The sequence below is a fragment of the Lemur catta genome, chromosome 9 (genome assembly GCF_020740605.2).
Source record: "Lemur catta isolate mLemCat1 chromosome 9, mLemCat1.pri, whole genome shotgun sequence".
NCBI lineage: Eukaryota > Metazoa > Chordata > Mammalia > Primates > Lemuridae > Lemur > Lemur catta.
The window spans coordinates 12,714,069-12,739,562 of record NC_059136.1 but is presented as its reverse complement, the minus strand read 5'-3'; the positions used below and the strand labels follow the sequence as shown (position 1 = coordinate 12,739,562).

The 25,494-nt window shown below is 36.8% G+C and overlaps 1 long non-coding RNA gene across 9 annotated transcripts in view; it reads left to right on the top strand.

Moving 5' to 3' along the window:
• The window catches only part of LOC123644955, a 31,744-nt gene extending 12,085 nt beyond the window's left edge, over positions 1 to 19,659 (top strand). For 5 of the 9 annotated variants that reach the window (XR_006737323.1, XR_006737322.1, XR_006737318.1 and 2 more), the window contains 3 exons: positions 1,457 to 2,280; positions 7,827 to 7,914; positions 10,086 to 10,644. This is a non-coding gene — a long non-coding RNA (uncharacterized LOC123644955). Of the gene's footprint in view, positions 1 to 958; positions 1,001 to 1,456; positions 2,281 to 7,826; positions 7,915 to 10,085; positions 10,645 to 16,363; positions 16,655 to 17,360; positions 18,026 to 19,146 lie in introns of those variants that run through there. The other 4 variants (XR_006737319.1, XR_006737317.1, XR_006737321.1 and 1 more) reach the window with 4 other exon arrangements.
• Positions 19,660 to 25,494: the final 5,835 nt, after the last annotated feature.

Below are 25,494 nucleotides of genomic sequence, written 5' to 3'. Positions count from 1 at the left end.
AACATTATTAAAAATAACTTTTCTCTTAGCCTTTTTTAGTTCACAAACTAACATGCTTCCAACATGGCATTAAAGTGAGGTGTGAAGCACAGCATTGATTTTGAATGTGAGCAGTAGTGGACAAAACCTAGGATGGAAATAAGAAGAGCAGAATTCTGCACACACGTGAACAAACACCACGTGTGTGGGCACGTGCAAATACCAACCACTCTTCCGCATATTCCCTCTTTGGCCAGGAACTGAATTTTGGCATCTTAGTTTCTACATCTGTTCAATGTGGTTGGTTTATTACACTTACTCTGTCTACTTCATAAACTTTCTTTGTTGATCATCTATAAAGAACACAAGTCAAACCTCAGTACTCTAGAACCCAGCAGAGTACCTGACATGAAACATTTCTTAGGTGAAAGAAGGAAGAGAATAAGATAACCCAATATGAAGCTGCAAAGCACCACTTCCACATAAAACATTAATTTCATGTGTGAACTGATTAATCACAGAAGCAAAAGTATGTATACCATTTGGAAAACATTCTCGTAAGTAGAGATTGACCCGTGGACCACCTAGAAGGCTCTTTTAGGCAATATGTTAAGGAGCTGAAGCACAATTCTCCACGGTTTTGGAATTTGATTGTCTTTTAAACAAAAATGCCCCAGAGTTCTATTACCAAGGAAACTCATCACTCACAAGTGCCAGAAATGAAAGATTTATTAATGAAAGAGAAATTCAGGTAATATGTATATTTGCTGTTACTGTAGTCACCTTTCTTATTTCGAGGCCAAAAGCTTTTTCCAATTCTGTATTTAATGTTTAAAGATAATATTCGTTTGCATTTTACTTCTTGATAGTGGTTAACATCTGAAGGATTAGGGAAGAATTGTTCTAGCTGATAAGTATTGAATTAAACTCGGAGAAACATTTTTTATCTGATGACCTTCATTATGGTGAATCTGTTTAGGTTGCAGTGCAAATCACATTTTTCAAAGTACTGACGAGAGAGGTAAGAAGACATGCCTTTTTATCTCTGTGATAAATTTTGTATTTTAAAGACTTTTTAAAAACTTATTTGGCATGAATCTGTTAAACTCAGTCTTAAAATTTTCTTTAAAAATGAATATTCAGTAAACCACTATTATTCTAAAGCAGAATAAGATTTTTTTAAATTTATGGATGAAAGTTGATTTTATAAAACTGTTTTTCTCACTGAAGGCTTTTCTTATAAGGCTATCTCATTGGAAAATTAAAATTAAAAATAATCTTTCCCATCATATCTATATATACACATAAGGTTGGTTGTTTGCACAGCGTGACAATGAAAAAATAAAATGAAGCATTGTGAGCTAAAAGTTGGAAGATATTATCACTGTTTGAGAATTTACAGCTCAAGTTTAGGGCTGTTCTAGAGGAAAGCCATGCAATTTATAGACAAGACCTTTTTTTTTTTTTTCCTTGATAGGTGGTCAGTTTGTGCAACAAGTAAACCAGAACGATTTCAGAAGTAAACAGAGAAGATAAGCAAGAGGGTATCCATGTGTTTTTTTTCCTTCTGTAAAGTTCAGATCATGCATCATCTCTAATGAGCTTGATAAAGCATAGCAAGGCAAATGTGCCATAATTCATCATGTTTTCCATTTCAAAAGTGACAGGCAACCTACGGGAAAAAAGTCTTTATTTTGTAACAATAAGAAAAAGGAGGCGAGATAATCACATTTGAAACAATACTGCAAAGGAACTTTTAAAATCCACATAAAATATGGAAAATTGTCTTATATTGGGGTGTTGTTTGGTTAATACCATACCAAGACTTCTCATTAGTGCCTGTAAGCAAAACCATTGCTTTTTATGTTTAATCCAAATCTGTGAGAAAAATTTTAAAAAGTCTTTTCAAAATTGGATGGATAATGTGCTCTTCTTGTGAGAAATAGCAGTGTTTGCACTTGTTAAAGAGGTACCATTAGCTTTCCTGCTATCCTGTTAAATGGTACAACACAAAATGTTGAAAGGTGTAAATAAAATTTATTCTATAAAAAAAACATAATGTACTTAAAGTAATTTTCTGAGAATGTTTGCCTATTTCTAAAAATGATTCAACAAAATAGCATCTCAAAAATGCATTTCTTTTTGCTTCAATCACTCCCTTTGGAAATCAATCACATTTCCTCATAATATGGACCTGAGCATCATAGACCTCACACAGAGAAAAGAAGAGTTGGGAACCAGCCGAATATATGGGACCTAATCACATCTTTAATGTCTCAAGTCATTCTGCCTTATCTGCAAGTAAGTGAGGGAGGATGGGGCATGATTTGGTCACTGTGAGAAAAATAAAAGCTACGGCTGAAAAGAAACGTTCATTTTTAGAGTGTCTCAGAACTACAAACCCACATTTAATCACAAAATATGTTACTTTTTATAATGGCTGATGAAGGCTAGTTGTCTTTATTATGAAGTTTAAGATCATGTTTATTTAAAGTTATAATCTGCACAGTAATGAACAAATAACAGGGATACTATGCAAGGATAGTAGCTTTTTTTTGGTTAGAATATAAAAAGTGTATTTACACAAAGATTCAAAACATAGAAACACATTTATTTCTAAATAATTGCAATTAATGGAGACCCTGAATCTTCACATTGAGGTGCTGGGGTCGAGCGCTCAGGGGTTAAGATGGAAACTGTTCTCCATGGCTTTCTTTGCACATTAGAACACATAATATTTGGCAGATTCAGGGAAAAAGTCCTCTGGGACTTATAGTAACTGATTTTATATGGTATGAATAGATGTGTACTTGCAAAGCAAATTCCATCATCGTTACATTCTTATGTATAAAACAATATATTTTACATATAACTATATATTTTATATATACATAAATATTAAATATTCTGTTTAGTGGCATTCCAGTGGTAAACAACCCAATGTACTTGCCACTGAATTATTATTATGACAATGCATATTTTAAGCGAACTCTGTTTCTCTGGGTACTCAAGAAGAGATTCTTTCTACTACCTTGGAATTTTTAACAGAAGAGAAAATGACAAATGTGATTATTTAAATCCATCTAGTTAACCCAAATTTATTCTGTATAATGAAACACCAAATTGAGTTTTCCTCTCAAAAGTTTATTCTTCTGTGTTATTGCCCCAAATAGCATTCTTTTAAGGAAAATGACATTTGTGTTGGTTTTTCCTTGCTCTCTCAAACAGAGGAGGTCAAAACTCCTTCCATGTCTCCCTTTCCTGCCTCTCCTATTAGGACCAGTGCAGGGGATGAAGATAAGAAAGGTTCCCCAACACATGGGCTCATTATGGAAAATGATGGGTTTTACCCAAGGAGACCCAATCAGTAATATACTGTCCTTATGTCAGGAACAGGGGGCATTTTCCATTATTGCACATCCCCTTTCTTATAAGTTTTTCAGTACTCAATTCAAAGGAAGGCATTTGGCTGGGTGTCATGTATATGCCTGAATGTGTTATATTTCATGCATTTTCCTTTTCCTTCTGCTCCCCTTCCGCCTCCCCCCCACCCCTGCCCCAGAGACCATTATGTTCTTTCTTTTAGAAAAGGGAAACCTTTAATATTTCAACCTATGGTTCACACTTAAATTATTAACCTTTCCTCTGATGCCCTTAATAATTACTTACATTTCTTGGTATGCATACCTTTTCACAAGTTTATCTTATTATCCCTTCCTACTTAATCTTCAGGGAACAAAGTGTGTTGGATTTATCTTTTACTATATTAAGAAATCAGAGATTTCAACCATTACTTTTGCTTACCTTTAGATTTCTTCTCAAAGACCTCTATGTTATGTGGAGCTGCAAAATGGTTTTTGACATACACTTCTAGATCCACATAGGACTTGAACTACTACTTACAATCCATGGGGTTAAAAAAGGAAGAGGGGACAGTAGTCTGTTTTGAATAATATTCAGTTTAGAATTAATTTTAACAAACATAGCAGAGTTTAACATCCAGTGAAAATAGATCCATTAGGGCATGTGGTGGAAGTTTTTCTGGAGTTAGTAGGAGGAAGGGGAATAGCACTCTATGTACATCTTTGTGGATGGGGCCAGATCGACAATGTGATAGTTTCTCCACAATTTCCATAAGGGCAAATCAGGTTTTTGGGGGGAAGAAGGGAGGGTTGAGGAGGCACAATAATGCAAACCATTAGTTGAAAATGTTATTATCTGGCTTCTCCCCACTTAGTTGTGGGTATTAATTAGGTCTTTCTTCAATGTTTCTGTCTTTTTTTTGGTTAACACTTTCACAGCCAGATCTGTCAAAGGGTTGTTGTCCGCCAGCCAAAGAAAGGTTGGGTCCCAAAGGATGTCACCGAGAGGGCTTGACTGTGGCTCTCTTCTGCATGCCTGTTAACTTCCCCATGCTCCAAGCTGTGGCATGAATGGAGAACATACCTCCCAGCAGTTGCCAGAAGGCATGTTTTTTAAGCTCAAAGTCGGAGGCTGTGGGGCTGAGGCTGCCAAGCTTTGGAACATCAATTGGGATTTAGTTGGAAAGGAGCCGGGACAGACAGTGTGGGTAATGCTCGCTAACCTCTGAGTTGTTCTTGAGTGGCACCTTCAAGGGTTGCCCTTCTACTCCTGTGCTTTGCCACTGGCAGTTAGTAAAAGTAGAGAGCAAATCATCATGGTTTAGTCCATAAAGAAGAAAAGGAAAACTATGATCGAGCTTTATTTCTGGCCTTAGAATTTGGAGAATTATCAAATATTTGAGCTTCTACTAATTCAGGCAGTGAAACTAATAATCTAGCAAAGTATCTCTGTTGTGTAGCGGAAGGCAAATGATCTGGCTTGGATATCCTGTCAAGAATGTGCCATTCCCAAGCCAGGCAATACACATCCTTTAAAGGATCTGGGGAAGAAATAGAGGCCAAAGTTTTGTAAAATAAATACATTTTAAAATTTCCTTTAGTAGTGCAATATTATGTTAAAACTAAATTTATTTAATGCTCCTGGAGGAAGCACAGAAAAAGCCAAATGTGTTAGCCTTTTGGGTAGAACTGTGGGAGCAGTTGTCAAGTCACTTTGTTTAAAGATGCATGCAAGAGGTATTTATTTCAACTGGGGAATAAACTTCCTTGAAAGCCTTTTTCTTCCTTGCTTCCGCTGCTGAACGTTCTACCAGGATGGGTATCAGAAATTGAGATTCAGGTTTGGGCCCGCTGAGCTGAGCGTGGGGAATACTTGGTCTACCCATTTAAAACAACTGGATTTTTGCTATTCCAATGTAGGAAACCTAATTACACCCTGGTAAATTCTCTTCAGTCTACCAAACACAGAAAAAAACAGTGACAGAAACTGAAAGGCCAGAAAAGAGAAAAGAGTCCCTAAGACCTAATGAATCCAAACTAAACACCTCTCCACAGAAATGTCAAACATTTCTCTTAGCACAAAACAAGGCTTAAAGAATTCCCTGCTTTTGTCTCTGGCCTAATTCCTTAAGCAGAGAGGGGGATTTTCCTCTGGGAGTGTTATTTCACAAAGAACGAAACAGCAAATAAACAAAAGACTCTCAAAGAGAGAGAGAGTATAAATAAAATTCATGACTCCTTAAAGAGTTTACACTGAAAGAATGTGGAGGATTATTTACAATTAAAGCATTGCCTCTAGAATACAGTTATTATATATGGAGATATATATAAAAAGAGTAAGAGTTCATTTCACTTTCTTCACAAGGAAAGTGTACCTAGACACTCCCGGTTTGCAAAAAATTATGAAACTTCTTTTACTTAAGATCCTTTTCATTGTAGTTTTTGTTGTATACATATTTAGTTTTTTGTTTCTTTAGATTTAAAACTGCTCACATTTAGCACAGAATTTTCTAATTAATTTATACCTTGTTATAAAAGGACCGCAGATGATGTGTGTTGCTATTTAAGTAAAAAGAAAATCAGCCTAAAAGATAAAGTTCTAAGAAAAAGTTTTTTGTGTATGTGTCTAAAAGTAATTTCATACATTTAGTAAACACCTTTAAACTGAGCATTTTCAGTGGTAAAAATATTCTTTTGGTTGAACAAAAGAAAAGTTGTAATCTATTAAGAAAAGTTTGAGTTAACAGCAAAGGAGGGGAAAGGACCAATTTAGAGCTATCTAGTTTTCTGGCAAATCATATGATAATACAATAGGTAGTTAACAACAGACGTGAGGTTAGAGAAGGGGAAGGTGAACATGAAACAAATGCAAGATTTCGGTATTAATGTAATAGGCAGACAGAAATAAATGCTTATTAAAATAAAGAAGCAGAGGCTAAGGAAACCACTTGATTATAAATTATAGAGCAATTAGTCCTCTTTTGAAGTCTGTGTGTGTTTACTAGGCATTTGAATTCTACTTTGAGTGTGACTTAAAACAATGTCGATAATAATGTTAAAAGTCATGGTACAAGGGCCATATAGACAAGTGCAGTTTAAAGGTGGTGGAGTCCTAGTAAAAGTATGGTCTTCCAGAGGAGCTTAAGTCATGGGCCTGGGAGACGGGGCGAGGATTTAAACCCTTGCAGAGTTTACAGCAGAGTTTAGATTGAGTCTTACCCTGATGTGCCTGTCTCAGTGAAATATCTGAAACATTTGGCCCCACGAGATTAAAAGAACAGGGCTTATATTTAGCATCTGCTGCCCCCAACTCCAACTTTGCTACTAATAAAATTCAGCTCTATGGAAAAGAATTTGAATTCCAGCTGGGCAGTTTTCAAAATAAGATGAAAAGTTAAGCAGGCAATTGGTGTGTATTTAGGGCTCAAAACACCTTGCCCCCTAAGAAGACTTGAAGGAGTTAATCCCTTCTCAAGATAATCCACTAAAGAGCATCCTTCATTATGATGTTAAAAGCAAGGATCAGTGCCTGGGAGTCTAACAATAGGACTGGGGGCTTTTCAGTCCCAACCACATTCTTCTCAGGTTAGAAACAGAAACTGCTGTGATTCCAGCTGAAAAACAGAGCAGGACTTTTATGTTAAATATTCAGATGGAAGGAAGGGGGGAAAAATCTACCACATTAACTAAATTCCTCATTGGATAGTTTTTCTTGGCAACTGATCTTTTTGATGTTTTAAAAAGTGATTGTACTGTCATGAGAGGAATAGCTCTGGAGCTCAACAGTTACACAGTTTAGAATCACTTTCGATTTCACAGAAAACTGAATTTTTGATTAAATTGTACTCAATTATCCCTTCCCCCCATAATAGTCAATGAACACAAAATTCACCGTAAACTTTTACCAAAGCTGTATGCTAAAGTTGCTATTTGGTCAAAATTTTATCCTGGAAGATATATTTTACAATTATGGTCAGACTTTACTTTTTGAAGATTGTTAATCATTTTCTGTAAGTAACAAGACAAAATATTTATTGTTTGTAAACAAATTAATATAAAAAACTTGATTCAAATTTTTGTTTTTATTATATTTTAGGACATTTTATAGTATTGGCCATATAATTTGCTGTTTGAAAAGGTTTGAATATTGTTGATTTCACAATATTTTATAAGAAATTTAAAAAATAAAAAAGATTCCTAGAAAAATCTGAACTCTAAGCCCGTATCTTAGGTAAATTAGAATGGCATAGTTGGCCATCCCAGGCTAAAGGAAATGTTTCTTTTTAAAATTTCCTTTTATTCAAAGTGTAAATACATTTTTTGAAAGGCATATGTGTATTTAAAAAACTCCATTCTTACCAAAATTGAATCAAAACAGAGAAAGATTATTTAAGAAGTGTTTTTCAAGTGAAATCAACTGTATTCATAATGTATGTTTGTCTTTTTGGCCTATATGGTCTATATCATGTTCCTATGATTTTCTAGGCAGCAGGCTGTGAAGACCTGTGAGCTGTGGTCGTAGCCTTCAAGGAGCCAGAGGTGGAAGAGCCCAATTCAATTCCGGGGCATTCAGGTGGGCATGTGTTGGGGTGAGAGTAAATCACTGAAACTACAAGCACTATTTAGAAGAGAAACAGGTAAAGGCTGCTGTGATTTTTGACTGGGATGTGCTAAAAGAGTCATCTGGAAACACTGGTAAGGCAAAGAATTTGAAGGGGAGAAAGCATACATAATACATAAATAGAAGTCCTTGGATCATGGTCAAAGACCTAATATAATATGGAGACTTATCAAAGCCAATATTTTAAACAGAATTTTATTAATATTTTACTTCCATGAGACGTGTCATGGAAGGGGCAAGATTTTGGAGGTCAGATTTTTGGTATTTACCAGCAATATTACTTTGCTTCTGTTTCCTTATTTGTATATTATATGAGAATAACTGTTCCTGAACTGTAGGCCAGTATGGAGATTCTGAGATAGCGTATCAAAGCCTATGTTATCTCAATACACTGGTGGTAAAGAACAAAGGCCTGAAGTTTGGCAGATCCTGTGTATGCTTACTGTATGATTTTGGGAAAGGCCCCTTATCTTCCTAAGTCCAAGTTTATTGTCACCTATCAAGTGAGAATGGTACCAACTTAGAACGTTGCTGGGAACATAAAATAATATGGTCCCTAAATAACCCAGTACCTAGGTTATTTATAAGCCCCTCAATTAATTGTAGCCAAAACAATGAAAACATACATTTTGCAAAATGTCAGACATACAGCAAGTGTGCACAAAAATATTGGATTCTCTTCGATATAAATATAACTTTCAAGGAAAGTAATATGTATAATGTTAATTCAAGGAATGCAATTGTTACTAATGATTTTGATCTTATAGTCAAAGCATTTTTCCTAGCAGTTGAATTTTACTAAATAGATTTAAAAAATTAATCTACTAATTAATGTGGACTCATTATCTCAGTTTCCTCACCCTCCAACCCCGGTATACTACTGGGGAAAATAAGTCATTGGATAGTTAAAGTAAGTAGTCATTTTCTAGAATTTTGGATCCTGAGACCTGTAGGTGTGACAGGCAGGTGGCTCACATTCCATCTCCCCCCCCCCAAAGTATGAGCGGAATCCAGGCTTTTCATTTTTTTACTATGGGTTTCCCATTTTAAGTCATTTTGAAGAGAGGGCTATTGCTAACTCAGAAATAAAACTTGTCTCTGACTTGAATTTCATTCATTCATCATACATTTACTGAGCTGCATTTGTCATGAGAACAAAGTAGGATTTGCATGCAATTTGCTTTTTATCAATTGTTACCTCATTTAATCTTCTCAACACTCATGTGAAATATTATTCCCAGTCTTCACTGTAATGGATGAAGACACAGATTTAAAATGAGATGTAGAGTTGGTGAGCAAGTGGTAACATCAGAATTCAAACCTTAATGTTCCAGCTCTAGGTATCTTCTCCATGAGGCCCTGAGGCAAGATGGAAGTCTTCTACCACTTGGTTCTCCCAGGGCCTGTGTCCTGGAGGTGCTAGGGGCTGCTTGTGTGCCTGGACCCCCTGCTATCTTAGATGCTTTATGAATGGAGACTCCTGGCTTCTGTCACTGTTCTATCTGACTGATCTGCAATTGGGTCTGGAAATTATACTGCCACTCCCCTTGAGAGCTGAGCAGTCCTTCTGCTACAGGCCCAAACATCCTGTAAATGCACATGCCATAGAACAAATGGTTCTGTAAGTGAATGACCTAGACTTCTGCCTTGAGAAAAAAGTGTGGCAGGGGTTGGGAGAGTACCTTGAGTTGCTTAGGGAAACTGTGTCCCCTGACAAGCAGCCCAAAGATGGAACCTGAGTATTTTTCACCTTCCTAGAGCACCATCAGTTAGATAAGTATTCAATAACTACTAATTGAATGGAATTCATTTGACAAAATAAAAGAAAAAAAAAGTGTGGGTCAAGAAATTTTCTTAGGTTAAGAAGCAATCTTGAATTCACAGCTTAATCAATAATGATTTGCAGATTCATTATTCTCCAACTCTCAGTCGGTACTGCTGGCTGCTTAGTTATTTTTAAAGCTTTACTAGGTATATAAATACTTTCTTCTTTAATGAGAAGGAAGCTGGACAGCCTGTGCTTTATCATTAAGTTCCTTTTTATTCACAAATGCTTCAGTTTCTGGATGGCCCTTTTTAAAAGTCATTAATTTATCACCCATTTTTCTTATCTTCTTACAAAGAAAGAAAAGGAAAGAGAAATGGGAAGAACTCTTATTGGCCAGAAGAGAGGAACACATGTCCATCACTGGAACCCATAATGTAAGCTGCTGATTGTATCAATTAAAGGCCAATTTGGAGGAAGGTGTACAGCCCTGGGCTCATCGGCCATCCAACCAAGGATTATGGCCTTGTACAGATGGACTTACAGCTGTGTGAACTCAAAGTCACTGGTGAGATAAGGAAAATATTATACAGATATTAGAAAAATTGGACATTGACAGTCATCAGAAAAAGTATCACTTGATGTCTTCTGTCATCAGTCCTTTCTAGTGATTGCATGTTTGTGTGCATGCATTTTAAATGTGTTCTTGAAAGAGATAACAGAGATATTTTGCCAATAAGTACAATAAATGTTCATCAATATTAGAACATTTATATCCCATAATTACTATCACTCAGACCCATATTATGAGGCAAAATGAAGTTGAAATACAATAAGAACCACATTTTAGTAAATGTTTTTTGTTTTCTAAAAGGATAGAAATAGCCTGTAATGCTAGCATTCTGGAAGACTTAGGTGGGAAGATCTCTTGAGGTCAGAAGTTCAAGACCAGCTTGAGCAAAAGCAAGACCTCATCTCTATTAAAAATAGGAAAAATTATCTGGGTGTGGTGGTGCACACCTATAGCCCCAGCTACTTGAGAGGCTGAGGCAGGAGGATCGCTTGAGCCCAGGAGTTGGAGGTTGCTGTGAGCTATGGTGATGCCACTGCACTCTAGCCTGGGTGACAGAGTGAGACTCTGCCTCAAAAAAAAAGAAAAAATAGAAATAATGTGGTTGGTTAAAGTTTATACACACAGGCTGTCTACCAATTCAGATACTTTAAATTTAATTACATATTAAATAATAAAAGCCACAAGAGGAAGTATGGTGATTCTTGTTTTTCACATCTAACAAATTATTTAAATTTTTTTGGTAATTATAAAATATATAAATCAGATCAATTTTATAACTAAGAAAATTAAATGAGGGTTATTAAAAAAAATCAAACTATTTTTTCCACAATTTTGCACAGCTGAAAAAAATGTTGTCTATATAGTGTCCAGAAATAACTTTCCCATGCACATACACCTTACCAGCATATCTCAGGTTATTATACACCTCTAACCAGACTCAGTGTGGCAGGTAGTCTATACCCCCCAAAAATTCCTGCCTCCTGCTGTTCACACTCTTGGGTGATCCCCTTCCCTTCAGTGTGGGCCTGTGACTGACTTCTAGCCAAAAAGATTACAACAAAAGGGATGAGATACCACTTCTGTGATCACATAAGATTGTAACTTCCATCTTGCAAGCCAACTCTCTTCCTTACTGGCTTTGATTAAGCAAGATGCCAAGTTGGAGAGGCTTAAGTGGCAAAGAACTGAGGCCTGCGGGAACTAAGACTAACAGCCACGTAGGAACTCAAGTCCCTTAGTCCACTAATCCAAAGGAACTGAATCCTGCAAACTAACAACCACATAACTGTGTTTGGGAGTGACTCCTTCCCCAGTTGAGCCTTCAGATGAAGTCCTACCCTAGCCAACTTCTTGATTGCAGCCTGTGGCTGACCCTGAAGCAAAGGATTCAGCTAAGCTGTGTCCTAATTCCTGAACTACAGACTGTGACATAATAAATGTGTGTTGTTTAAGCTAAATTTGCGGCACTTTGTTTTTCAGTAATAGATAACAAATACACACACAAATGCACACTATTTGGTTTTTGCACTGAGGAGAACATGATGTTCTCCATTTCATGTGGCTTTCAAAGTAGCCCAAAAACTTTCCTTTCTTTGTCCATGATTCACCTTTGTGTTCTTCAGGTCCCTTTTCAGGCCTTTGCCCTGAATAAGTGGAGAGGCATCCAAGTGATGTCATGCTATATGGATGTTATCGCATATTCACATCCCTTGATCTGAAAGTAATTATATAGTATATCCTAAGGAAATAGGAGATATATATAGTATATCCTAAGAGAATTTCCTTTACAATGTTATCATTGCAAAACTAGGAACAACCTGAATACCACTCCCTCCAAAGAGTAATTCAGTAATGTTGGTATCCCTGTCCAATGCAAATGCAAAGAAACCACTAAATTTAGAGAATAAAATAAATCTTCATTGATATGGAAAGGTATTCAATGTCTACCACTGAATTTAAAAAAGAAGTTAAAAAACTTCCTAAAAACAAATTTAAAAAACTAGTCTTATCTCATATTTGTTATATGTACGTAGGTTTTCTCTAAGCAGATAAATTTTTGGAAGAATACTTATTAAGATGCTATTTGTTTTCTATGGACAGAGTAAAATCAGATAAGTGAAAATGATCCACCTTCTATGTTTTCTATATTCTCTACAATGTATGCTCCTGAATGGATGTTTCAAGGCTTTTATTATGTTTATAGATTGAAGTAAATTGAAACTTCCTCTTAGACGACTTAAAATGTATCCCAAAGCCAACTTCTAGTTTTATCTTCATTGCTTCAAGTGAAGTTGTATGAAATACTTCACAATGATGCAAGGTTTTTTTTGGATAATGAATAATTCCAGCTCCATTTCTCAACCTTCTTCATTCCATTTGAGAAGGGGAATAGCCTGGAATATCATACCATACCCTCACACCTTAGACCTAAGTTCTTATAGACTTTCTTAGGAATCTGGTTTAATTTTAGTAAAACTTTAATTTGCAGGTGACATCAAATGATTTTGCACAATTAAATGAGCATTCTCTCCTATGCTATCCATTCTCTGACATATAGCTATGGTCAATTTTTTTGACCATCTATAAGAATTAAACCTGTGGTTAATTCCCAGTGTTTTACTGAAAGTACAATTTTAACCGTTATATTGTAGGAAATCCAAATGTGTATGATTCCTTTGTATAAATCAAACTATATACACATACAGTTAATCCATTGATTCATTGAGACCTCCTTTCAATAAAGCTAATGCCATCTTGATCATGATGTTTACCTAAAAGGTGACATGCTGGCTACATCAGCCAAGAAATACATATACCTTTAAGAATATTTAAAACATGGTATTAAACAAGCCAAATAAGCAGCACCCTTTGAAAACTGAACTACCAACTGGTAATCATTGCTTTTGGCTCTGAGATCTATTGTTCAAAAAAGTCCAGGAAACACACATACACACACATGAAAAACTTTTCCTTTAATCCCAATCTTTGTTTTCTAGAAGTGTCACATGTGACCAGTGCCAATTTAAGATTTATCCTTAAGCTGATCTTAGTTTTCTGCTTGGCAGAAACAAACATACATGTTGCCAACAGAGTAGTATGTTCACTCTTTACCAAGTTAAAAGACTCACATGAAACAGACATGATTAGAAATTTAATCATACATTATCTGCCAAAACCAGGCTCACCTGAAGAGCCTAACTTTTTTCCATGAAAGGGAATATTCCATTCATCTCCTAATCTCGCTGAGATGGCCTGTGTTGCTTTACTTGGCCACAGAATCCTCTCACCCCCAGCATGGATCCCACTTGCCTCTAGCTGCTCAATGTGTCCTCTAGTCCCATGGACTAGGGCTTGCCTACCTGGGCTCAAGCACTTCAGCAGAGGAAACATCAAAGTGCCTTCTAGAAGAACTACTTGTATCAGGCCACCAGTCACACTCCTGGCTGTTCACAGAATAATTTCCCAAAGACAAGCCTCCAGACTCTGTACCTGCAGAATGAAGGCTTTCCCCAACCAGTCAGAAATAAGTGATGAGAATTTTATTAGTCAAGGAGATATCTACTGAAGCAATGCAACCGTGATTTTACTGCTGCCTAAGTGGGAAGCTTTATTGTTTATCTATTTGTTTGTTTCTTAATCATTCTTTGGTACTCAAATGGATGGTGTAAAAATATGAAGATAAATTCATTTTGAAAAGTTCAAATGATTGTTTAAAAGCATAAAAGAATAAAAAAATGGCAATAAGTTTTATTGGTTATGTAGCCTAGTATTATCTCCATGTTTTTCAAGATAGGCTACATAACCAATAAAACTTGCAAAGCATGGAGATAATACAAGAGATTTTCTTATTAATTATTAATACCAATCATTAGTTATTATATCCTTTAATCTGAAAGGGAAAACAAAACAACTGACATTCATTGTAAACAATTGCCTTTGTTCATTTGAGTTTTTATACAGAAGATGCAACAATGATCTTGAAGATTGTCTTGTCCTATAAAAATATGTCATATAACTATATTTTGGGACATCAAAGGTCATGGTAACTTGTCTTTAGAATGCCATTGCATAACTCAGTCAGTCTTTTCCTTCACATACTGTCTGAAATAACCAATTTCTTCCCTTCCCCAAAATCCACAATGGTTGTTAATCAACAACTTTTGAGGCATCTCATTTTATACCAATTATCTCTAAGTCTTAACGGTGTCTCTTTGGTACCCAGCATACGTATCATTTCAAGTTTCAGTTCTCAAGTCTGATAAAACTAATAAACCCACACTGCCAGAGGTGGCACATTAAGCTGGTAAAATGGTTTTCATCTTAATTGGATATGAGCACTGTTATCGCTAATAACCCCAGGATACTTCTAATTGGAGTCTCTCTCTCTCTCTCTCTCTCTCTTTTTTTATTTTTGAAACACTAATCTCATTGACCAGCCTTAATTCCTCCATCCCCCACTTCTCCAACCCAAACCTTGAAATGCAATATAGAAATATTCTAATTTCAGGGAGTTATTGCAGTATTATTTCCTTATACTAAGCCAAAAAAGGTAAATGGTTTTTTTAAAAACGAAAGGTTCATTTTTAAGTTTTCAGAAAAAAGAAAGTGCAGTAAAACTATGTTACTGACATTGCAATGTCTCAAATGCAGTTAAGTTAGTTGCCAGCTTTACCTAAGGATACTAAATTCTCAATTTCTAGTCATTTTCAAAAGACAATGATTTTCTTCTGTTGAATTATTTATTGGAATTTTAGTGCAAGTTATATGTCAGATGGAAACACCATTTTAAAAGTCATCACAAGCATAAATACTAGATTTTTGTTTCTTCTTGATTTTATAAATATTGGTGAATGTATACAAAAATTATAGAAACCTGGTTGTTGACATCATAGTTAATACATGACAAAATGTGACAGGTTTCCTTCATAGATAGCTGCAGTTTGATTCCTGGTAAATACACACTGGCAAACACACAAGAAGATTTACACTTGAATAAGATATCCACAATATCAATTTTAAACTAAATTTCAACATGGAAAATCAAGTCCAATTTTCTTTTATAATAGTCTCTTAGATGTGATAGGTGCATACTTGACACCAAGAGAATAAAAAAATAAGTAAAAGTCTTAGGGAGATCAGAAAAAAAAAAACAGAAAAAAATCTTTCCAATTTCACAAACCATCACTTTTTTCCCCAGTAAATGTAAAAACTAAAAACTACAATATGTTTTAATTGTTAAAAAATGTCGTATAAGCCATTCGCTGGCAGAAATAATTCATTTTTAATAGACATAATATTTTTTCTGGAACAATATATATTTTATCAGCTAAGTATGGGCCTTTATAATTATTATCACTATTGCCATATAATTAAAAGCCTTTATGTAGATATCATTAAATAATTATGGATGTGCAAAAGAAATGCTTCACCATTTCTACAATCCAATAAATGACAATTGAAAAAAACTACTCATTAATTTATATTTACATTATGGCAATTAAATTAGAAATACCTGGAGCACAGATGAAGGTAGATCAAAGGGCTTTTATAGAAAGAGTCTTTTATATTATCAAAGCTATAGTGACATCACACATGCCTTTTGTGCTGACTTAGAAAATTTTCTATTGCTGTGGTTCTAAAAGATAGCCAAACTGTGAGTCTTTAATTTTTATTTTGTGTGGTGTGCAATATAGTATATATATACATACACACACACACAGTAAAACACACATACATGTGTATGTGTGTATATATACAACATATAGGATGTATGTAGAGAAAAGGATATATGTATATATATTATATAAAACATTCATATATACATGTCCTCACACACATATCTATACATATAATGATGGTGAAAATGATGATGATGATGATTTTATGCCTGGTAAACACTTTAGTTTTTTGGGATTTATTCTTGGTTTCCTTCATTTTGAAAGACCAAGATTACATGATTTCCTCATGAGATTTTTGAAACAAAGAAGCATTTCCTAACTTCAATTTTCTTGAAGGAAGGTGAAAGGGAACAAACTCTCCAGCCCTATTTCCCCCTTTCACAGCTTGGACCATGTCAGCCAGATGTCTTGCTCTCCACTCTCAGGCAGATGAAACTCACGGCCACACCGTGAGATGCTCTGCTGGTCTCTATGGGGAAAATGCCGACGGTCGACGTAGGAGACATGGACCCTACCTACCCTTAATAACTGCATAACCTGGTTGTAGAAACTTCGTCTATTGACACAGTTTTAAAAGATGATGGAAATACAAGGTGGAAGGAATATGGAGTTACACGTGTCATTATAACCAGTCATATCTAAAACTTTGATCAAACACATTTATTAGTAAGAAAAAAAAAAGCTGCAGCTGCATGTAGTCTTGCTTTACATCTATGCATTTATATGTGTTATAGTGTGTTACTGTGAAAAAATGTTATGTGCATAAAACATAGACAGAAATAATAATTAAAAAGAATAAGATAAAACCGATGTCAATAGCAGTTCTAATGTTCTCTTTCTGCTCATGCGGTTGGGTCCTTTGCCTCCTCTCAAGACCACTGATACAGACAATATCGTGAGATCTGATCTGGCCACGTCTGAGATCTAAGTAAAGATGTCCAGTAGGCAATTGGGTATATGAGTCTAGAGCTCAGTGGAGAGGCAAAGCCCAGAGACAGACTTTGGGAGTCAGGAACAGATGGATGGTTCTTAAAGCCAAGGAACTGAATGAGATCATCCAGCGTGAATATATAATCAGAGATGAGAAGAGGGTCAGGGTATCCCAACAATTAGAAGTGAAACAGGGGAAGAGGATACAACAAAGGGAGCTGACAAGGAACATGTATGGCATGCCTGTCCACTTTTTAAAAGAAGGAACCTGAAGTCTTCCAAATTGTGTTTGCACAATCACAGAAACATTCAATTGAGCACATATTATGGAAAAGCACTGGGTTTGCGGGACTATAAAAAAAATTAAGACTCATCATCTACTGGGAAAGAAAGATAGAAACTTAAAAAGTTTACAGTGCAATTTAGTACCACAATTTCCTTTTCTTTTCAGGAATAATGCATCTTGTTACCTGATGTCTCAGTAAAGGCAACTCAGACTGGCTGACTGATTTCTTGGTCCTGCAGTTTCTCTTCTCCCGGGTTTCACCATGTTTTGAAACTGCACTCAGCTAAAGATAGTGGCATGGGTAACTCGAAAGTCGGTGATAGCCCATGCTCAGACCTAATGTGTTTTGGATGGGAAGGGAAGAAGTTGCACCTGATCAATCCCCTGGGCGGTGGGAAGGTGATGGTGGTTGGGGTGGGATGGCTGGAACAGAGATCCTCGGGAGGAGGGCATCGGATCCGGAGAAGGAAATTCAAGGAGAACTCAACTTGAGTTTCCTTCCCCCTTTCCTAAAAAGAACTTGTAACTCTTTCCCACTTCCTTGTCATTGTGTCACCTCTACTCAGCTCTCAACTCCTCCCCAGCCCCTCAGACCCTCCAGTAGGATTTCTTTCAGAAATTCACCACTATTTGGAGAATACAAAGAAAATCCACTTTACATTTGGTCTTCAATCAGACAGCCCCATTACCGAATCTTCTTTTTTTTTTAGGAACAAACAATCTTTGAGAGTCCACAAAGGAATCACATCTGTCTGGTTTTGTGTTTTTAATGCTGGACACCTCTATATTTAACAAATACTGAATATATTTATAGGAATAGTTATATTTATATGTATAGAAATAATATTCATATCTGAGTATTCATCTACATTTAACTTGCAAGTTAAGTTATGATATTTGCTAGGTGAGGTATAGTCAATGTGTTTTCCACTCAGGGTATTTTCAACTTACAATGGGTTTATCAGGATGTAACCCTATTGTAAGTTGAGGAGTATCTGTTCATGTATTATGATGTTATATTATATTATGTCATACTATGCTATATTAATTATATGGTATTATATCATATTTATATTATACACTGTGAGAGTCAAACAAAAGGTTGCAACCTCTGGGTTAGGTAGGCAACCTCTGGAGTCTACAGTCTATTCAGGGTTGGAGAGAAGAGCCCTGAGTTTGGGGAGCTGTTATATGACAAGGCATTTGACTATTTGTTTCCTTGTCCTATGAGGTCCACTGCCAGAAACTTACATTCTTCAGGGCTTCAGCTGTGTATCCCCAGGTTTACTGCAACATTAGGGGCTTGGTTGATGCCATTAAAACTGAATGGTGATTCCCTTTTCCTTCTCCTCCCCACTGGAGCGCAGGTCCCAGCTCAAGAACTAATTATTTATGTAATATCCACAAGCTTCCTTATGTATATCGTTATTCCTAGTGGGTATAAATGCTTAATAAGAATGTAAATGGGTATCGTTGAAAGAAATATTTTCATTTTGACAGGAATCAGTGTCTTTCAGCAGCTTTTGCAATGCATTCTTCTGAGCCTCAGAATGCTGTGAGAGGGAGGGTGAGGAGACATCCTCCCTCCACCCTCCAGCCCTCCACGAGCCTCCCTGGCTGTTTATTTTTGCTATGTACTGAGACTCTCAACGATATTTCCTTGGGAAAGGACTTCTGTGGCACTAAGAAAAGATACCTGGAAAAATTAAATTCTGACAGTCAAGCACTAAACATCAATTATTTCTATTTCCATTTCCTGCAATAAATTGTGGGTTTTTTTTTCCAATTCATAAATAAATCCTAGAAAAATAAAAAGTCAGGAAGAGCTATAATGGCCACATTTCTTTTTCCACACATGTAGCTATATGATCCAAACTTCTCAGCTGGAATTCTGGGATGGTGAACCGCCCCCTAAACTACTAACATGATGCCCATACTGTTTTCCTGGCAGGATGATTTCGTGCCCATCTGCTCGGGAGCGCCATGCCAAGGGAACGTGGGCCTCGCCGGAGAGCTGGTGGCACCGGGAGTCAGCACTAAGATCCCTTTCGTGCCAAGCAGTCCCTGAGTCAGAGCACAAGCTGATCACAAGAGATCACATTTGTTGATACTGTAGATAAAGAAACAACAAACATCCAGATCATGTGCCCCGTTTCCCAATTCACCTCCCTTCTGGGAACTGGCAAACTGATTATACAGACAGGGCTGACCAGGAATTCCTGGGACTTCCCTGTTTCCATAGCTCCTTTTCTGCAAAAGAACAACTCCTTTCTTTTTCTTTTCCATTTGCAATGTAGGGAAACCATTTCCTCCAGCCCCATACCAATCTCCTTACGTTGCAAATAAATCTCCGTGTTTTATCAGGTTAGGCTGAATAGGGGCTCAGGTGTCAAAAAAACTACAGAGAAGCAAGTGAGTGTCTGAATAATTCTTAGTCTTTGAGTTTCTCTCTCTCTCTCTCTCTCTCTCTCTCTCTCTCTCTCTCTCCTTTTTTCCCCCTCCCTTATCTCTTATTTCTGTTGAGGTCCTTTTATGGAAATCTGAGAGCCAGTGGCCTCAGTCAAACACACACATGCAATTCTTCTGAAGGGGGTGGCTGTGGCCACACAGACCTGCAGGTTGAAGGGCTGTGGACACTGTGAAGTTGGCACAGGCACGCATGCATCTGCCCATGGGGCTATGTCAAATATGCGTGTGGAAGCACACGTGCTCTACAGCTACCCACAGTACGATGCATGCCATAATGCAAGTATTCCCAACTTTTTATTTTTTAAATCAAGAGCCCCTTTAATTATCCACCTCTGACTCCCCTTGAATACCATTCACTGAAGAATACCCTACTGCATTTCTTAAGTACATTGTGTGGCTTAATTGATTGTAAATGTGGGGTTTCTTGGGCTTTTTGAAATGTGGGAATTAATTGTAGAGCTTCCATTGCTCCTTTTGTGACTTCTTGGGGGTTATGAGGATCCTGCTTTGCTGGCTGCTGCTGGGAATGATGCTGTGCTGGACAAGACACTTGGGGGTCTGGGCTCGGGTGGAGCCGCAGCTGGGAGCCTGTTCTCAGAGCCTTCATGTCCTCACCTGTGCAGTGAAGTGCAGAAGCAGTTGCAGTCCAAGGCTGCTTCTGGACTCATGGTTTTGTCTCTCCTGGATCTGAGCCCTGGGAGCAGGTGGACAGACATCAATCTTGTGGCCTTCTAGAGTTCCCTGTCCTCCCAGCACTTCCTCTGCTGTAAAGTTTGTAGTTCTTTCCCCCTCTTCCCCATCCCATGTATACAGACCAGAAGGGCCCTGGAAAATCTTAAAGCAGATCCCAGAGACATGTAGAAGGAAATCCAGCACCAGAAATAAGATCTGCTTGGAAAAAATAAATTCATTTCATCTTGAACTGAGTAGCTCAATAGGCTCTGCCAACGTGGAGACACGGTGAGAAACATTCATGACCAGCAATTCACATTTCTGCCTAGTTGAGCTCTTAATGATTAAATGGCTTTTAAAATGGGTACATCAAAGACAAACAAATCAGGGTGTGAGGCTGTGTTGTGGGTCTATGATACCTGTTATCACTACTTAAGTATTTCTTCAAACATGGTATTGAGTCCAAGAGTCTACTTGATTATTATTAAACCAAAAGCATGTTACATTCCAGAGATATTTTGGAAACAATAGGTTTTGATATTCACTGGTGGCTTCCATCATTTCAACAAACTTGTATTTAGGGAGCAGATGGTGTCTGCAAGCCTAAACTACAAAGCTGGTGTTTAGTGGTGAGACTGATAATTCCCCCACTTGTTTACAAGATTGCACTGAGGGGAAAGATTTCACCTAAGCATGTTTCATGCCAGAAGCCAGAGAAATGTGCAAACTTGGAAAAGTTTGTGACATGTATACAACATGACTAATGTAATGTATCTTTTTTTTTTTGGTCTGGGGAAGAAATAAACAACATTGAGTGGGTATGTATATGGAGAAAAATTGATTGCAGATGGTAAATTTGTATGTACTTTAACAATAATGTTGGTTACATAGATCCTGATAAATAGAACCCAATTTAAATCTAGTGGGGAAAAAAAAAACAGCTTGTAAAAGACAAATAAATTCTTAACTATTGATAGTTGGATCACTTCTACTAGCATCAACAGAATGAATCTCAGAGCCCTTTTTTAAAATTGCAAACTCTGTGATTCTGCATAGACCAAATTAAGATAAGGTTAACTCGGATATGAATGAATGGTATTATCCTTGTTAGGAGTGAATCAGTTTTGGCCTTAAGATACAACATTTCCTGTTCAATTCATGTCTAGGAAAAGAAGTTCTAATTTGAACTACTGGAAATGAAATAATGAGTATAGTCTTACTGCTATTGTAGGTGTATCGAGTATTCAGAAAGAGAGATTTACACAACTAGCATAACAGTTCTAATTCTGTCCTGGAAGGATGTGAGCAAGGTGGGCTATGGTCTGGCGACCCTTAGCCTATGATGGTGGGAGGTCAGGTAGAAAGGGAGACCGAGACTTTGCTTCCAGCCACACTCCGCAGCCCCTATCATACGTCCTTTGGCATGACCGGCATAGCACACTGTTTAAGGTGAGAGGCAACTTCTGGATTCAAACCCCTACCACCTCTGTGTAAATGTGATCCTTTATTCCATCTCTCTAAATCTCGGTTCCTTCTTTTGTGAGTGGTTGATTAAAATAGCTTTTCTGTGAGGATTAAATGATATGTCTAAAATGTCTGATATATATAGGGTTTGAGGATTTGAGAAACATTTGCTCTTATTATTACCATCAACTATTTTCCTTACTTATCTTGAAACTAAATGAAAAGTTATTTGAGCACTCTATGAAAAAGTTCCTGCATGAATCTGAAGTATCCCTGGTGATAGAATTATTTTTCTTTCTTAAATTAAAACTTTTTCAAAACACCAGGGAGAAGATAGACAATCTATAAAGGCTTGAAATCTTAAATTTTTATTTTTGACATTTCTTGGGCCTATTTACTTTTCTGTTTTTATACATATGGTCATCAGAGAATTGGAAAAAGGATTAGATAGCCTAAAAATAATATAGGCTTTATAAGTCCACTTTGCTGGAGAATGACTTTCTGAGGCAACTGGCCTTTCCAAAATAAATTTGCAAACTGTTTCCTTGTAAAAGAAAAAAATTAAAACTTGGCAAGGCAAAAGAATTTGGGCCATATCAACTATGTCATTCTTAATTTTGAAATATTTAGTCTTGCTTCAAGATAAATAGGAACAATTGAATTTAAGCAACCAAGAAAAATAAACATACAACTTATTGAAAATGTACAAATAACTAGATGATTTTTAAAAAATGTTATCAAAAATGTCTTTACTACTGACAAGGTCTAATTAAAGAGGGGCCATAGATTATGTTTGTTTCTGGTGTTATGGTTGCACTGCCAGGGGACTCTCCAGTCTCGGGGTAGATGACGCTTAGCATGTGTAGGCACTTAGGAGCCATGGATGGAGGGATCCCAGCTGTCTGCTAACCAAAACCTGGTAGGTCTTTGACAAAGTGATCAAGAGTATGTGCTTTGGGATAATCAAGGCTTGGGGAGAAAGTAAGATTTGAAGTGAGCCTTAAAGGATGATTGGATGAGATCATACTATCCTTTACCCAGGTGCAATGCTTTTCTTTCCTTCCTCTTCCCCACCTTCCTCATGGCATCAGTTTTCACCTGCTCAGAGGCATAACATTATGAAATCATGAAAAGTCACGGAAGTCTGGTGATGATAGGAAAATTCAGTCATACTAATGAGGAGCGTTGACTAGAGTGAGTCGTGCAAAGCCAGTATTGAGGGGAAGAATGAGACCAATAATGATTTCAAAAGATGACCTCGTCTTCCTCAGGTTACCTGATGTGCTGGTGAGTGATTAGATCCATAGCTCTGGAGTGAGACAAATTCAAATCTCTCCATAGTCACAGGCTACCTATAGCACCAGGGCCACATGCATCCTAGTCTTTGACAGTATCACTTACATTTCTTAGATAAGCATATGACAATTGGATTGTTGTGAGGCTAGATGATATAATTATAATTATTATTGTTTTTTAGTCTGCAATGTGCCAAGTACATTACCCTGGCAGGTAGTTTGGTTTGCTAATATTTCCTTGCATCCAGTTTCCCAATGAACTCAGCTAAAATCACAAGTGCCACGGACCTATGTCTCATGATACTCTATTAAATCTAGAACATTTTTTCTAAATTTTTTTTAAATCCCAGTAACCTCTAATGCCAGAGTTTAATTGAATAATCACTTTAAGGAATATCTCGAGTTGTCTTGTTTATTGGAAATGGGTTTAAGAGGTTGCTTTTGAGGATATATTTCTTTTAAGTTTGATGCAACTTTCAAGCATTTGGCTTTTTTCATATTAAGCTTTATTCCCCATAAAAGCATTAGTAAATGCAGAAGAAAACCATGGTGTAATAATTTAAATGATTGTTATGAAAGGATGTTTGTGATAACAAACTTTTTTAAAGATCTCAATTCTAATAATTTCCTGTTGTCTTAAAACTCATGATATTTTTTGAATTATAATAATAAAACTGGAATTTTGGTTCTCATCACATGTAATGACATCTCAAGTAGGAATCATCATACAGAAAACAAAAATTTTCAAAACTAAGTCTGGGATATAGTCAAAGTAGCAAAACTTATTCAAAAATTAAGATCTTACTTTCTTGGCTAGTTTTACTTATATTTTCCCCACTGACTACATTACTGACTGGATGTTTCTGATATCATGCAGACATAATTAGTTAACTTTAGAGAAGACCTATTTCCCTTAGATCTATAGATACTGTGATCTAGAAATCAGAACTCAATCCAAAGTAAGAAGAGCAAAACAATAATTCATTGCTTTTCTTCTTTTTAATGTCTAAGGTGGTTGTTGTAGTTATTGTTGTTATTTTCATTGACAAATATGAAATTTTTTAAAATTTCAAAATATTAAGGGAGTACAAGTATTTCTGTTACATGGATGAATTATATAATGCTAAAACCAGGGTTTTTAGTGTGCCTGTTACCAGAGTAGTATACTTTGTACCTGATAGGTAAGTTTTTATCCCTCACCTATCTCCCACCCTCCCCCTTCTTAGTTTCCAATGTCCTTTACACCAGTATATGACTGTGTGTACCCATCGTTTAGCTCCCACTTATTAATGAAAACTTGAGGTGTTTGCTTTTTCATTCCTGAGATACTGCACTTAGGATAGTGTTCTCCAGTTCTATCCAGGTTGCTGCAACAGATATTATTTCATTCCTTTTTATGGCTGAGTAGTATTCCATGGTGTGTGTTTGTGTGTGTATGTGTGTTTTCTTTATCCACTCATCAATTGATGGACACTTAGGTTGATTCCATATCTTTACAATTGCAAATTGTGCTGTGATAAACATGAAATTCTTCTGGTAACTAGTCCAGTTCTCTGACCTCCAAGCTGAGCACATGGTACAGGTGGGGCCAATCATATTACCTCACTCTTGAGTCACAGTGGTTGGTGCAGAGATGGACATGTGACCCAAGTTTGGCCAATCAGAATTCTTCCCTGGATTTCATTTTACTGCAACTAGCCAGGAATACGGTTCTTCCGTTCTAGGTTAATGAGGATCTGACCCCAGTACTCAGGGTGTGTGATAAAGGATTAACTTTGCCCAAAGAAAAGTTTGGCCCTTTGTCCCCAGCTCCAGTGTGGTAACTTGTAAGCTCTGGAATGTCCTGCATGTTAGGAGTATCTGTTTACTTGGAGGGCTTCAGCCATGGCAGATAGTCTATGCTAACAATGTAATTTTTGGTGGTGGCCTCGAGCCATGAGGTACCACCCAAGCTCTAGAGGAGCTAGAGACTAAGGATAGTCACTTGGGTGTTTACATGGCCACCTCCTAATAAAAACTATGGACAATCCTGAGTGAGCTTCCCTGGTTGGCAATATTCTTGTGTGTGTTGCTACACATTGCTACTAGCAGAAATATGTGCTGTCCACATTATTCCACTGAGAAAACAGGAAGCCCCACACCTGGTAAGTCCTGGGTCCTGCTTTATGTGCCGCTTCCATTTGCTAATTTTAATGTGTATCCTTGCACTGTGCTAAACCATAACCATGAGTATAATGCATTTTCTGAGTTCTGTGAGTCTCCCTAACGAATTTTAAACCTGATGATGGGTTTGGGGACATCCTGAGCATTTTACAGAGCATCTGTTTTTTCCACTACTAGAGAAAGGCTCAGAGAGAGAAAGAAGCAGAGATGAGAGGTAGTAGGATGGAAGAAGAAAG